Here is a 16056-nt window from a genome sequence, read left to right as displayed (position 1 = left end):
ATTATATATATTTTTTTTTCTTGTGCCATTTTAGGAATGGTATTTTTTGAGGAAAAAAACGCTATTTTTAATATCCACATACATAATTTATATAAGATACATTCATTTTCTTGTTGCATCATTCCTTCCCCCCTCCTCCCTAATTTTTTTGTTGTGCATTTTCCTGAACGTTAGGAAAATGCAGGTGCAACAATTATATTAGTAATGAACTAGGACCTTAGTTAACCATTCGATAGTAAAATGGGGTATTATATACCCCATTTTTGATAAAAATGCTTCTATTTCTTAAAATCTTCATTTTATCGCCAATCCTTTGCAGTATGTTCCTGAAATATTATATCTAATGGAATGTAACTGTTTATATATTTTCATAGAACCAATATAACTTGAAATACAAGGTATGCCAATAACACTTTTTGGACTAATGTGCAGAGATGAAAGCCCGGTCTAAAATGAGTATGTTATAAAAAAAGAAACGGAAAAACAGCATAGTAACCCTGAAAATTTGAATAATGTTTTGGAGGAGAGAAAGAATAGTCCTCATAACGTTTTATTAGATCAGCTAGAATCAGCTGCGACAAGAGATGAAAGAAAAAATGATATAACCAATGGCATTTGCAAGAATTAATCCAGTTTCGATCCCCAATTCTACTCTAAGTCCAACAAGGACATACAATTATAACTCCACAGCAAATCTTCTGGGTTACGCTCGGTCTTTTATGAGCACACACGTACGTTCAAACAGGTTTGAATATAATTGCACATATTTAGGAAAGGATGTTTACTACTCAGGAGTTAAATAATAACGAAAACTGCCAAGGGCAAGAAAATTCCTTCTTCATATAACAAATTAACGGGCCAACTGAAAGACACGATGGGTTTAAATGTTTACTGATGCATGCCTTCCTCACTTGTTTTCCTTTTTTTCACACGGTTGATGGAGTGTGGCGTGAGAGCCGGTATAGTACTAAATTCATCGATTGATATAAACAAACGATTAGATAATAATTAAGACAAAAATTTTAGAACAAAATGTACCTTAAAAATAATAGTTTCTATAGGGAAATTGTTAATGTTTCGAACAAATAAAAAATATATAAATTAATTCAAAACTTCCGATAAGCATCAATATGAGTATATTAAAATAAAAATTACTTCAAGTTAACAGACAAAATGAGTCACATTACTGTTGACTTTTTATAATAGCAATTAATGTTATTAAATAACTATTTATTATACAAATTTAGAATTCCCATATATGTGTTCTCTGATATATTTTTAATACTATTTATTTCTTCGACTTTGTTTTGAAAATGCAAATACTACATCGTAATTATTATTTGTAGAGGTTTATAAATCTTTCTATTGCCCTATTCCGTTCCACAACTCAATATTAATTATATTCCAGATAAGTGACAAATTAAATTTTAATTTTATTATATTTTTACACGATCAATTCATTTCTATTGCGTTATGATAAAAAATTAAGAGTTGTCATCTGGAATCAGGCTGTAGACATAGTGGGTATCAAAATTGGTAAAATCTGTGGAAGGGGATTTTATTTCTGGCATGAATTTAAGCATGAAAAAGATGAATCTTATATCCAACTGTATGGAGCTCCCTCTGAGAAATTAGTATCTGGAAGGGTAGACATAATTTATATTGTATTTTTACATTGACATTCCAATGACAAACGAATCAATCCAACTAAAATTAACTATAAGGCAAATATTGATGCTTTAAGGTAACCGGGCGTCACCCATATCCTTGCAAAACAACATGTGGATCTCCAAGAAGGAGAAACACTTGGAGAATTTGCTATTTTAGATTTATTTATTGATAGTACTTCAAACAGAAAGCAGGCCTTTTATGATTCATCTAACCCAAATGATCATTCTTGTGCCCTCATTCTCAGGTGTCCCAGTTTTTGTGAGAAGAGTTATAAGGTTTTATATGATGTTGGGGTAAAAATGGGTCTATAAATTCCAACAAAAGAAACCATTTGTACCAGATTTTCTTCTAGAGCTGAATCATTATTGCTTAAATTGTGGAACGCTGATGCAAAAACTTTCAGAGGTTTTTTTAGCAATGGAAGCAAGTATATCATATGTTTCTGTTGCTATGGTGACTGACTAAGATTGCTGTAGAGAGTAAGAAGAGACAATGTCAATGTACAAAAGGCAATGTACCAACTGTTCTTAAAGTTATGGTTAATAACTTTGTCAATGTTAAGGTGTTGTTTGAAAAGTGCATTTCAGTTTTAGCAAAGGAGGAATAGTCTGAAACTATCTAAATGAATAAGGAAATGGTCAATAATAGCCTACTTCGGTAAATTTGGAGTCGTACGAATAAATATACATAAATTGTACGAAATCCAATTTTAAAGTGGACTAATTATAGAAAATATTATGATCTATTTTCAATATAAATGTTTTAAAAAATATCAGAGAATAATCCACTACTTTTAACAAAATTACTTAATGCAAAGTAATTGGTGCTGGAGATAAGGGGATTTGCCAATATGTACTGAATTTTCGTTTTTTGAACCAGAATGTAAAAATGTATTTTTTCTCTAGGATATAAAAAGGATAGGTTTAGGAAAATTTTAAGGACAAAATTCAGATACATATAGGAATTGACTAAAAATTTTAATGAATAAGATGTGGATGGAGAAAGATAACTATCTCTGTATCGATCGATCATTCTGTCTTTTTATGGAAATCAATATCTCTATAGGTCGATTTTGTAGAAGATTTGGAGAAATGTATCTATTTTTTAACGTAGAGACAAGAATTAAAATGGTATCAGACATTGATTTGAAGGGGAATTTGCATAATGAGGGATCCTTTCATTAAAGAAGATGAGATCTACGGTGTGAGGCACAAAGAGGCAAAACCCCTTGAAGATGAAGTGGAAGAAAGGATCAGAAGTTGTGTGGATTGGATATCATCCAATTGTCAAAAATATCAACTCCTAGGAAGAGAATGGATAGTTTGATTCGGATCCGTATATGAAAATGTTTCATGGTTAAGATTTAAAATTTTCATACTGGCTCTGACGTCACAAAAACAATCTTTCTATTTAGCTTTACATGCACTTGGTACGGTAGAAAAAAAGTTATTGACATACCCTGTGAATCCTTGTATTTTTTTCTTTTGATTTCTTGGATTTTTCTATGCTTGAATGTGAGGACTGAGCCCGATGAGCTTTTTTTCCACTCTTAACCTCGACCGTCAAAAAGGAAATTAAAAAAAAAAATGTGTGTTCCGTATTTTTTGTTCAAGAAAACTGTTAACTATTATTATGAATTACTATAAACTTTGAATTGATAATCTTATGAATGACTTGGTATTAAATGACACAAATTCTAAACATAGGCTCTTGATTGATATAAATTAGTATAAAAACCCAAATACAATGTAATACGTTTTGTTGAGTACTTAATACATAGTCAGCTACTTTAAAAGGGTTTACTTTAACAAATTTAATGAACTAACTTTTTTTTTTTTAAAGTAACTGTAGCTAGAAATTTATAATATTAAACAGCCTAAGATTTTATTTGATACACACAGCCTCATCAAAAACTGATGAGTACTAATTTGATTCCTAAAATTTATATCAAGTAATATATATTTGATATAATTTTTTCATGTTTTTACTCTAAGTTTAACAAATTACAGCTTGTTGTAACCATAAACTCATGTTGTTCAGATAATATCACAAAAAGGTGATGAAAATCCACAAATGGGCATTTGTGGATCATCGACTTAAAGTGCACAAGCTAGAAAACATTGTAAGCATTTCAAAAAGGGAGTTAGATTCTATATCATTTGAAAATTTAGACTCGAGAGAGAATAATAATAGAAAAAATAGATACTGTATTTGCTCATACACTTTTATTGTTAATTTATTCAATAATATATCAAAGATATTTGATTTGAAAGTTAATTATAACTTTTTTTGATGTATCCAATAAATCTTATATGTAGAAGTTTTGACCAGAAAAATTAAAAATATTTAAAATAATATTTGAGATATTTGAAGGTAAAGAGTTTTAATATTATATTTGTTTAAGAAAAAAAAGTTTTTTGAAGTAACCCAAACAATAATTTATTCATCGTATGTACAACTATACTATAAGCTGCTATCATATTATAAGGATTGTAAGTCGTAAGCATTTTTGGTATGTAAAGAAACAACCTTACAATTTGAAGAGTGTTTCAGAGAAGGCTAGCTGTTACTGCTTTGCATTAAATTAACTGCAAGCAGCCTTAAGATAAAGAAAATAAACAAAAGGCCCACTCCTTATAAAGCAACGTTATAGGCATGAATTACTCCGTCTTAAAATCTCAATTCTACTCCGACTCAAACAAGGACTTACATTTATAAAACATCAGCGTTATTCTCCATAATTCATGAGGCCACACAGTCGTGGTTACATGTTTTGCTTAGATGTGTTCCCTATTCAGGTTGCCAACCACAACAACAAAACTGGCACACTAAAAACTATAGTGATCCTTGCTTGCTACTACACTTCAGTTTTCAAAAGAAGAGTGAATAAATACCACTAAAATTTACTTTTAACTTGTATACATTAAAGCTACTCTTGCAAGAGGGACCGACAAAACAGTTGAAATAATAATGAAATACAAAAAAATGTAATTAAATTACATTCACACACCCTCTCTAAATAAATGAAAAATACTTTTTTAGAGTGCGGGGAAAATTTAACTATTGTACTTCTTTACAAAAATCCCATATCCAACAATGAAGCAAGACTAAAAATTGACAATACACATTTTTAATACATAAGAGATCAAGGAGATAATTTATTATATCCATTGGGATGTTTGCTACTTCTTTCCTTAGGGCCTATAGTCTCTTTAGCAGGGATGTTAAAACGAAGCAGATATCAAAGCTTGTATTTAATTAAGATGTTTTATTTCGTAATCAAATAACAACTGAAATAAAAATAAACAATTTTTCTTAATATCCCATGTCACCAATGTGAAAATATGTCGGAGCAACAAGAAGAGTGGTAACACTTTTGCGATCTCCTCTGCAGGATTGTCAGTTCCGTGAAGGCTACAAAAATTGTTGGCATCTCCATACCGACTCTATACCACATCAAGCAGTTCATTACATTTCTATACGCCTATGTAGAACCCAACCTTCAACAATATGCCTGACTTCTGGCCTACCTAATGTGGTCTTTCTGACATCAACTCCCTGGACTTTGTAGTCTGTGGCGTTATGGAGAAGAATGTCTGGCGCATCTCTTATCCAAATTTGGATTATCCTAAAGTAGCCACATGACAATGTGGTACGGCATTGCACGGCTTTCATAGTCAAAGAATGCCAATTTGTTGACCGGCGTGTTGAGTATGTTATTCCCTATTAAACAGGAAGTATTCATAAAAAAAATATAGCGAAATATAGAACTTACATATATCACACATTAGTTTTGAGTTTCGAGTCTTGATTTAAAAAAAAAATCACGTTGTTCGATATTTTGTAAGTTTTCTGTCCGAAATCTGTGTATTAGCTATAAGGTAATTTTGATGTCAAATTTGTAGAAAAAACAAAGTTTTTTTTGGTCACAAAATGTAAGCATACTATCAAAATTTGTTTTTATGTCATATTTCGAAATTAACAATATTCATTGTTTTGGTTTTTTTAAAACCCACTTAATTATTCCCTCCTAAAAGAGGTAGTCATTTATGGTATTTTTTTTTTTTTGTAAGTTCAGGAAACCTTTTGTGAAAATAGTCAAAGTTTTGTCGAAAAGCTTCATACCACCAAATAAAAAACCCATATAACTATCATGGTTTTTCTTATTCCAAGTCATATAACTCTACAAAGTACTTTATTCATAAAATCATGTAAACATCATTAAAATTATATGTGACTTTAATATAATTATAAAAATGCTTTGAAAGATGATACATTCTGCAAATCATGCTGAATTGTCGATGCATTTATTAAAAAAATAACAGTAATTGTCATATAATATCTAATTTATGTAAGAAATAAAATATCAACCTTCATATTTATGTATATTAAACAAGGTTCTACTCGTATTTAATAAATATACAAAATTTAAAAAAAAAACTTTCTGCTAAAAATGTCAAAAACTGACTAATATAAGGTAAAATAATCCATCAAGGTTTTAGTATATATATAGCACGGCGTTACCTTACGAATAACAAAAACTTACATTGTATTTTGTTGTCAGCTGACAACTTTTCTTCTTCTTTTCTCCTTTTCATAGTTCTGACACGTCGTTTCCTTTACAGCACTACGCTACCTTTCATTCGAAAAGAAACAGAAAGAAGGCCAAAAATGGTAGTTAGCAAATTCTTTTTAACTTTGGGATTATTATGCAATAATTTTTGGGAATTGCTAAGAACTTATAAGGAACTACTTTTAATTCAACCAATCGACGTAAGCAGAATGATAGCCTACTGTTCCATTACAATCTGAACACTTAGAATCTTAAACTTCAACAAGACATAATTTATTAATTAAGAATAGAATTTCAACTAAATTAATATAATTAATAAAAATATGTCTGAGCCTTTTCAATTATTAATGCAGCTAACGTTAGCCGCAATGAAGATTTTCAGACGATAGCATAAGGCCTGGCACCCTCTGCGGGGATAGTCATCTATCATGGCGTACCACTGCTGACTGAGAGTGACTTTAAGGCCCTCAGTGATTGGATGTAGGATACTGTAGCATTCCCCTCGGCATGAACCAAAAAGGTGTAGTCAAGGGGGGTGGGATTAGGGGTGTAGAGAGGGGGGAAGTATCAAAAAGAGTTCAAAAGAAACATTTAAAACTCGTTGAAAAGAGTATTTATTGAAGGACATTGGTTCCTTTCATTGCTTGTGTCGAAAGTGGACTCTCCAACCCCACAAGACTCTTTCTACTGCTCGCTTTTTTTTATATCCCTCTAGACAGTCTGTTGTGAAGCTCAAAGATCTCTTGCATGGGCAGATTTCAATGGACCCCCCAGTAAGAGAAAAAAAGCAGAGACATAGCTAGAACTAAAGTTATGGAACTTAATGCATTGTACATTTTAGGATAAGCAGACAACATCGTGCTCAACTTTGATTAATAGAATTAAAAAAATCACTTGTTAAGCAAGGTACTTTCTTTTATTATAATTAATCTACATATATTTATTATAGGAAAAAGTGATTCTGTGTTTCCCACCCCTTTTTTTTAACTGAGGATATCTTGTTCATTATTGGTTACATCAGATCATACAATAAAGCATTGTAAGGTGTGAATGTATAATAATGCTTCTGTGACAATTTTGCACTTGGACGGCTCAGTCCTGAATTATAGTGCGTCTAGTATGAAGGTCTCAAAGGAAAAATTTCCCATTTTTACCACCTGATTGGGAAAAACGCGTTAAAAGCGACAAAGAAAATTTGCTATGTATATGTGGCCGATATCTGTTCGCTTCGTGTTGCACAACAATGGGTTTTGGGGTTTCCCCCTCTATACTGCCCTTTACTGTGAACAACTTGACCAATTATTAAGAGAGCAAAATTTATCTGTTTGTATGAATAAAAACAATCCTTTTTCTTTAAAAGAATACTAACATAGTCATACTAATAAAATTTCGCATGCTTTTTGACAGATAGCATGGTGTATGTACACAGTTCAAACCATAAAATATTGCATTAAAATTTAAAAAGATGAATATGAAATTAGATGAGGCTAGATAAGGAGTTTAAGTTCTCCCTGACTCATCAAATCATATGTAATGTTTTTCTCAAGGTGTTATTATTATTTTAGCAATTTTTAAGGAGAGAATGTTTAAGCGTTGAGTATCTACGTGTGAGTGTGCTCAAGAAAAAGGAAATTTAAAACCTAGTATTTGTTGGGAAGTTATCTTCCGTAACCGTGCCTGCTCTTTGGATCCTAATAACTCTGGGTAAAACCATTAATGAATAATAATCATAAATTAAGAAATTAGGAAGTTACATTAATTGCACTATTATGGTACTTTTCGATACTTTTTGGAACAAAATTATTAAAAAAAAAGTTATATTTTTAAAATTTCATGAATTTTTTTATCAAGGACTATATATTCGAGTTGTAACGTTCCCTTCCTTTTTTCTATTACTTACAAGACACACTGTCTTGAGGGAAGGGAGATACAAAAATTTGAAGGTTGCGTCGTTGGGGAGCCGCTTCTTTTATGACGTAATTTCTTTGCAATCAACGATTCAAATAACAATTTAGTTTTGTTATAGTTACAACATACCTAACGCAACTTCACCAACAACTAATTGATTTTGGGACTTTTTCACGTTTCTTTTTTGAGGTAAGATTTCAATATATAATAAATGTAATGTGAGTTGGTATGTTATAGCAAACATAACAATAAAAAAATACTTTAGTCGTCATAACAAACATAGTTACGTGCAGTAAATAACCCATATAATTTTGCAGAATATGTGGATATTTTAATTTTTTTTTGAAGAAATAATATGATAATAAGGCCGATAATGATTTTTTAACAAATAAAAAACATAAATGACTGAAAAAACCTGGGAGAACCACATAATTATAAAATCTCTGTCTAAATCATATTATACTTCCCCTTACTATTTTACCGAAAAGGCTTGTTTTTATGTAAAAAATGTATTGTATATACAAAGAGCCTTTTTACAGCAATCTATGCAAGGAAATTATTTCGTCCGTATTTTGAAAGCACAGATGACTTATTTTACACTTCGGGAATATACAATGATCTGCATATCACAAATATTAAAATCTAGAGTTTTATACATATTAATAGTGAAACAGTTCTTTATAAAAATGTACTAAATTATCCAGTAAAAATATATTTCAGAGATAATGTATCTTACAATTTTGTATCTTGTCTTTGGAAATCGTGAAATACTCTTTTTATATTTTCCTAACACTAATAAAAGCAAGATTCAGCCCAAAAAAAATGATGTGTACTCGCTTCTTCACACCAGCAGGAGCTCTGACAAAATTCCTGCATTGTCTCCTGCTCCAAAGGTCTCATTCCCAGGATTAAAAACTGAAGACCCGCAAAAAGAACCTTAAGAGGAAACCTGGAAGTGGTAGGTTGTTGCATCCGATAGGAATAGGCTCTTGCTGTATTAGTTTTCAAATGGCCTCAAGACCATTACAGGTGCAGAGACATTACGGAGACAGTGTTCAGTCCCTGATTGAGTACTAACTACCCTAAGGACAATTTTGTATTCTAGAAGGTCTCCTGCCTCCTGCCGAAAGCTCAAAAAAGTTATCTGAAGACAACTTGGGGAATTCATAGCCCCTGGTCATGGAATTCTAGATACATCGATGTCAACAAACGTCATTTTGTTTTTTTCCCACATGAGTCATCGATCCTTCTTCATATACAAAGTTTATAAGTTTAGAGTTCTAAGTGCATAATTTGTATTTAGATACAGTCACCATTCATAATTTTTTGAAAATATGGATATGAAACAATATCCGTCTTAAGGATTGAGCTACTAAAATAAAATCATAAAAATCCAAAATTAAAATTTTGCCCAAAAATAGTAAATAAAATTCAAGAAATGTGAGAAAGACCCTTCGATGAAAATTTGTCGTTTGCCAGTTTCCAAATGTTAAGCACAATAAATTTGGACCTTTTTTCTCTCTGATATGTTATTTTATGAAATAAAAGAAAAAATTACTCATTTGGGAAAAGTAAAAATGTAGTATTTCTTTCTTTATTTTTAGGGTCATTTGCAGGCTTATATTTTAGAGAGGGCTTTTTTTTGGAATTTTATAATAAATTTCATTTATCATTATCATATTTTTGTAAAGAAATTTTGAAAATCCCCTCTCCATAAGAAAAAAAATAAATATATGTTAAAAAAATTCAATTTCAAATATTAAATTTCTTGGAAACAAATTTAAAAATCTATTGTGATTCAGAAAAAATTATATATATTTAAAAAAACTTAAATAATTATAATTTTAGGAAAAAAATTAAAAATCCAAGGCTATTTAAAAAAGATTAAATATTTTTAAATTAAGCTTCAAAAATCAATTTCTATTCACAAAGAATTAAATTTTTTGGAAGGAAATTTCATAAAACTGCAATTGTTCACAACAAATCCAATTTTCAATTATAAAATTTTATTAAAAATAGTTAAAACATTAATTTTTCGGAGAAAAATTTCAAAAATTCAATGAAAGTTATATTTTTATCAAATTTTCAAGTAAAATGGAAAAATTCCTTAACTCAGGAAGGGGGTACAGCCCCCTACCCCACCCCCCTGTAGACACCCGGTCCTTGACAGACTGCAACCCTCTTGACAATAGGATCTGGGACACCTTCGAGAGGAAGCCCTGTGCCACTTTCCATTATAAGAAAATGTATTAAAAATTACGGATTTTTTGTTGTTTTTGACAATACTAAAGAGGGTGAGACTTTATCTTCAAACCCTGTATGTTAAAGAAAAGAAGAAGGCCTCGGATATCGATATCCTCCCAAAACATTCCATCTGCTGAGATACGTGTCTTTTTCAAGTATGAATTTATATATGCACTCAGCATATATAAATTAAGGGGAGACTTTGTATAGAGGCATGCAAGAGCATTCGTTTCAAGGTGAGGATTATTGCCCCTACAACTCGCTGGGATCTTGGTTCTTTGCCCATAGAAGGTATGTGGATGGCACTGAGTCTCTCGTGGTTAAAACGACTCAGACTCAGACTTTTGGGCAATTAAAATCAAAATAAAATTCCTCCAACAGATTGGTTTTCAATTTGCTGAACGGATCTATATGGTTCTATCTGAAATGTTTGGAGTAGGGAAAAGATTGGGTCATCATTGGAGGAAGCTGTGCTCAGTATGGAGATCTATAATTGAGAATGTCCTCCCTTTTCTAGGTTCAAACGAGCCACTTAATTATAATCCTCGACTGAACAATAGGAAATAGTTTCTTAGTTTTAAAGGGATTACTTCTGCAGGTTAATATATATCATACGGGAGCCCCGTGTTGAATGACTTATTTCTATCGCGTAGAACACGGCAGATATTCTCTCGACGAGATTTCAAAAGTAATTATCTTGGTCCTTGGATCCCTCTATTCATTGCTTTAGAAGTTATAGGGATAGGTGGAAAATTGAGTGGCTCATCTCCAAGTGAAAGATATAACATACGCTGTGAAGCACAAGAACCAGGAACTCCCGTCTTGACTTGGTGGTTCTTTGTGGCGGTAACGTCTCTCAAGCGATATTATTTCTCAGCTCCCTCTCAATGGAAGGGAAACTATAAAACAATACTGAAAGATAATAGAAAGACAAGGTTCCACCATTACGTGTGTAAGACTGATGTTTTATTTCCACCACACCATCAGTAGGTACGAACATCAAATTGAATATTCTAGCAATAGTGACGTCATATACTATGATAGGTTGCGTGTTTTATCAAAAACTGTGGGCATTATCCAGTATACTAATATAGAGTGTTTAATAACATTTACTTGTCAGAACTCGCTCAAGAACAGTACTTCTTGATCTGATTAGTTATCTACCGATTTGTCATTTTTGTTTTCCTCCTTCATTAATCTAATTAAACTTATAATATTTCAAATTCATAAATTAATTGATTTTTATTATTACTATTTGGACATTTGTTATTTTCTGTTTTGGATTACAAAATTGTATGATTTTTGACTGATGTGTGAATAAAAAAAATAATAGAAATATTTTGACGACTAATGTATGAAAAGCAGAAACATATTTTCTCATGTATAATCCATGTCACATGATCTATACAATAAAAAAGTCATTAACCTATTTTCATTTTGCAGAATTTATGTTCAAATTTTCGAAAATTATTTATATATTTTTAACAAAGAATAATCACAAAATGCAACAAATAATACATTTGTCAAAATCAGAGACAGAGGATTTTTTTTATTTGAACGACTGTAATCGACATCGATAAATTCTTGTTTTTTTCTTTGAAACCCAAGATTCTGTCTATAACAAATTATTTATTATTGTTTTGTAAAGAGAAAAGGGGGTTCTTCACAGGTAAGCAATAAATTATATACATCTAACTTTTTAGATTTAATGTATATTGTTTAAAGAAAATAAATATCAAAAAGAAAGAAAGAAAGAAATGAGGTCATGGATCTTCAAAAGTAGAGAGTATAACAAAACAACAGTACAATGATAGAGTCAATTTTCTTTCTGAACAAACAATACCCATGGTTAGAGTTGCAAAAAATATGAAAACTTTAACGAGCTCGATACCTTTTGTGATTGCGAGGGTTTTTTATATGCCAAAGGGGCTATCATTATTACCTCATTATTGACGAGATATCGTATAAGTCTAGAGTAATCAGACATGAGAAGGTGCTAAATCTTTTTGACAACCCAAAACGGATCTTTTGAAACATTTCCTGATTTAAAATCTCCATTTTGTTGTGAACAAAAATCCTCGTCAAGGCACAGCACTATTCCTCTTCTGACAATTCAATCTTCTTTATACCTATAGCAGCTGTAGCAATGATGCCCAAAACTTCCCTTAAGTTTCTTGATAGAACAACGTTTCTGCCGGCGAAAAAAAGAAACATTATCAGTAGTGTATTTGGACCGAGGTCTGCAGTCCAGTCATACTTGTCAGTCATTAAAGAAGGTCAAATCCATCCTGCCTAACGTCATTGAGTGTGTTTTTCCTTTTTTAAATGAATTCCGTTATACTTAGGTGGTCTAAAAAATTTCCCACCAAACAAACATACAAGCAATTTTTTTGTTGAATTTTAATTAATTAAGTTAGTTTTCTTGAAAATCTACACCCTTCTACAGGCGTTGCTCTAATCTCTGTAGCCTATTCATATTGTACCATAACTTTCTAGTTGAAAAAACTTGGTTTTTTCCACTGTCTTGATTCTAATTTTGTTTTGTGCGTATAATGGTGTATCCAATTTTCGTTAACAGTAATTAATCGGCGCCAAAACATGGATTTATTGTCCCTAAACTGTAAATAAGCTGGGCCAACAGAGCAATACTCGATTTCGTCAATATTCACAAAGAAACTCGCATCAACACACTCAAACGAATGTTACATAATAAATGTGCGGCTAAAATAATCGGAACTTTAGTAATTAACTTTCAACAGATACAATATAGATGTGACTATCTTTTATACACGAGTGCAGCCATCTTCAAACTTCTCAGATCACCTTTGTAAAATAGAAAAAAAACTATATAAATAAGTAAAATTATATTATGTTCTGAAAACACCTATCTGCTTAGTGTGCACGAATGGAAATTCATGGATCACGTTCAAGTGTGATATTCTCGACGTGCACATAAGTTAGAGACCTCATGTTTTTTTTTTAAACTAATTATTTATGCTTTATTATATAAAAATATGAATTAATTTAAATCAGTCAAACTTAATTAATTATTGAATTTGTCAGGGTGCATATGTCAATGAAACACCCGGTATGTTCGAAACTGTTGCACACTAAATTTTTGTTATATCATATATATAAAGTATATTTAAAATTATTTGGTTTTTTGCAACTTAATAATTCTTTTAAATCCTACACGATATCGAATAAAGGATTAATGCATTTTTTGAAATTCATTTGTTTATATCGTGAGTTCGAATGAAAAAAAAAAAAAAAAAAAATTAATGCTATTGTTTGTGTATACCGGGCCGTTTAAAATTATTTACCGATGATGTAAATATACTTTTTAAAGAGGTTTTATGGCAACCAATTTGATTGTTTCGTATTTTGTATTTTTACTGTTAAAATAAACAAAAATCCTTCCTGTGAGAGCGTAACAACTTCCACACGTGAGACCATGTCCAATCAGGAAACAAAGAGGATCGAAATTCCAGCTCTCCTCTGAGCAGGAGTGTTTCATAACAACATTAAGGAACAGGTTGGGGCCTTGTTGAAGACAATTTACAACGTTTCCAAGCGCTTGGAGGCTGGGGGTGCTCTCAAGCATTCCCCTGGGGCTGGCAAGAAGCCCACTGTCTCAACAAGGCAAGTAAAGGCAGTGTTCCCAACAAGTCCATTGCCGACATGGCCAGAAAGACGGGAACGTCGAGATCAACTGTTTCAAGGGCATTGAAAAAGGCTGGAGGAAAGTCCCTGAGGCGCACTGAACGCCCTCTGCTAACTGAACGTCAGCGAGAAGTCAGACTTGAGCGTGCCAAGAATATCTTGAATGATATCAAGAGCTCATCTGGACGAATCATCATTTTTTCAGATGAGAAAACTTTTACGGTCGATCCTGTTTTCAACAGGCAAAATGACCGTGTTGTGAGCTTTGGAGATGTTTGGAGATCCAACGGGAAGGCCATGAAGCCGGTATGGTTCCCCACTGGCTTAGATTAACAGCTGAGGATTATGTGAAGATTCTGGGGTCCAAGGTCCTTCCGTGGATCAAATCCATAGTCGGCAACTCTCCTTGGGGTTTTCAACAAGATGGAGCACCCACCCACGCTTCCAAGAAAGCTCAGGAGTGGCTCAAGGACAGCATGAAATTTTGGCCCAAGGACTACTGGCCCCCTCAGAGCCCAGATCTGAACCCACTAGACTTCTCTATCTAGGCGCACGTGGAGACCAAGGCCTGCAAAAAACGACACAAGAACATAAATGCCTTAAAGGCTGCTGTCAACAAGGCCTGGGTCTCCATGAACGTCGATTACATCCAGCAAATCTGTGGCAGCTTCAGACGTCACCTGACCAGTGTCATTGAGTCAAATGGTGTCCACATTGATTAAATTTGATCACAAACTATTTTATTATTCTAAATGTATAAATAAATTGTTTCTCAAGTCATTCAAAATGTCATTATTGTCCGCAATATGTTCTGAACAAAAATCGGTAAATAATTCTGCACGGCAGGTATGTATCAATAAAGCTGTTTAGGCACCCAAGTCTGAATATAATATTGAAAGAGAAAAAAAATTGATATAATAAAAACGTAGTTTTTTATTTTTTTGGATTTAAATGCCTTAATTTGAAGCATCAGCACATGATATTTACTTCTTAGAAATAATATATGTTTCTAAAGTGTTCCATTTAGCACCAATATTGTTTTGATTTAACCAACAACAAGTTGATATAATTATTAATGAAAGTTCCATAGTGAACCGTTTATACTTTTTATTTCACTTTAAATTACAATTTATACGACTTTATCCCAAGAAAAAATTAGTTTCATTAAAATTTATCTTTAGGAATATTGCCATCAGAAAAATTACTCTAAGAAAAATTGCTATAAGAGGAAAATTGTCTGGAATTATACGGGGTTTTCTCTTGGCCCACCTAGCTTAGCTAAACTTCAAAATAATAGTTTGGTGAATCGTAAATTATTGAAATCGCTATATATGGATAAACACAAAACGCTTACAAAAACAAAAAGGTGCAATGATCTGAAACTTTTTTTTTCTCGCCTTCAATGATTTGATTTCGACTTGCTGTAATGCTATGTCTGTTTGATCTCCCTACACCATGACCTACTTTTATTTAACAAGGAAAAAATTAATTTAATTTTTAAATAATATTCTAGTTTTAGAACCATATTCAACCGTATAAAAAATATTAATAAAATCATTGTCACTGATGATGCACTATCGCTTTCATTGGTAGTGCTTATACAAAAACAAACAACAATCAAAATTACCGGTCCATCATGATACATACGTCAAATACATCCGAAAAAAACGGTACTCTCTAATAAGTACAGATCCGAATTATTTTTAACATATAATGACCCCCAGGCACTCATTTACTGTTATAATATGCGAGTATATTTACATTGATGTTTCATGGACTTATCTCTCATACATATTTTTTTTTGCACACCCCATCACGTTGACTTGCATAATCTTTGCAAGACGAAGTCTTTCCAATTATATATTTAAAAAAAAAAAAAAAAAAAAAAAAAACTGTCAAAAAAACGATAAAATAATTTTTATTCATCTATAAATGTATGTACATTTTTCTAACATTAAAGTAATTGGATTTATGTTGTTACTGAGCAAAATTTCCTT

At 31.8% G+C, this 16056-nt stretch overlaps 1 pseudogene; it reads left to right on the top strand.

The window, feature by feature from the left end:
- The first annotated feature begins 240 nt into the window (after positions 1-240).
- LOC121126373 (S-methyl-5'-thioadenosine phosphorylase-like) lies at positions 241-2332 on the top strand (annotated as a pseudogene).
- Positions 2333-16056: the final 13724 nt, after the last annotated feature.

This window comes from Lepeophtheirus salmonis, chromosome 11 (genome assembly GCF_016086655.4).
Source record: "Lepeophtheirus salmonis chromosome 11, UVic_Lsal_1.4, whole genome shotgun sequence".
NCBI lineage: Eukaryota > Metazoa > Arthropoda > Copepoda > Siphonostomatoida > Caligidae > Lepeophtheirus > Lepeophtheirus salmonis.
Note: the sequence above shows the minus strand (reverse complement) of the source record. Positions and strands in the feature narration are given on the sequence as shown.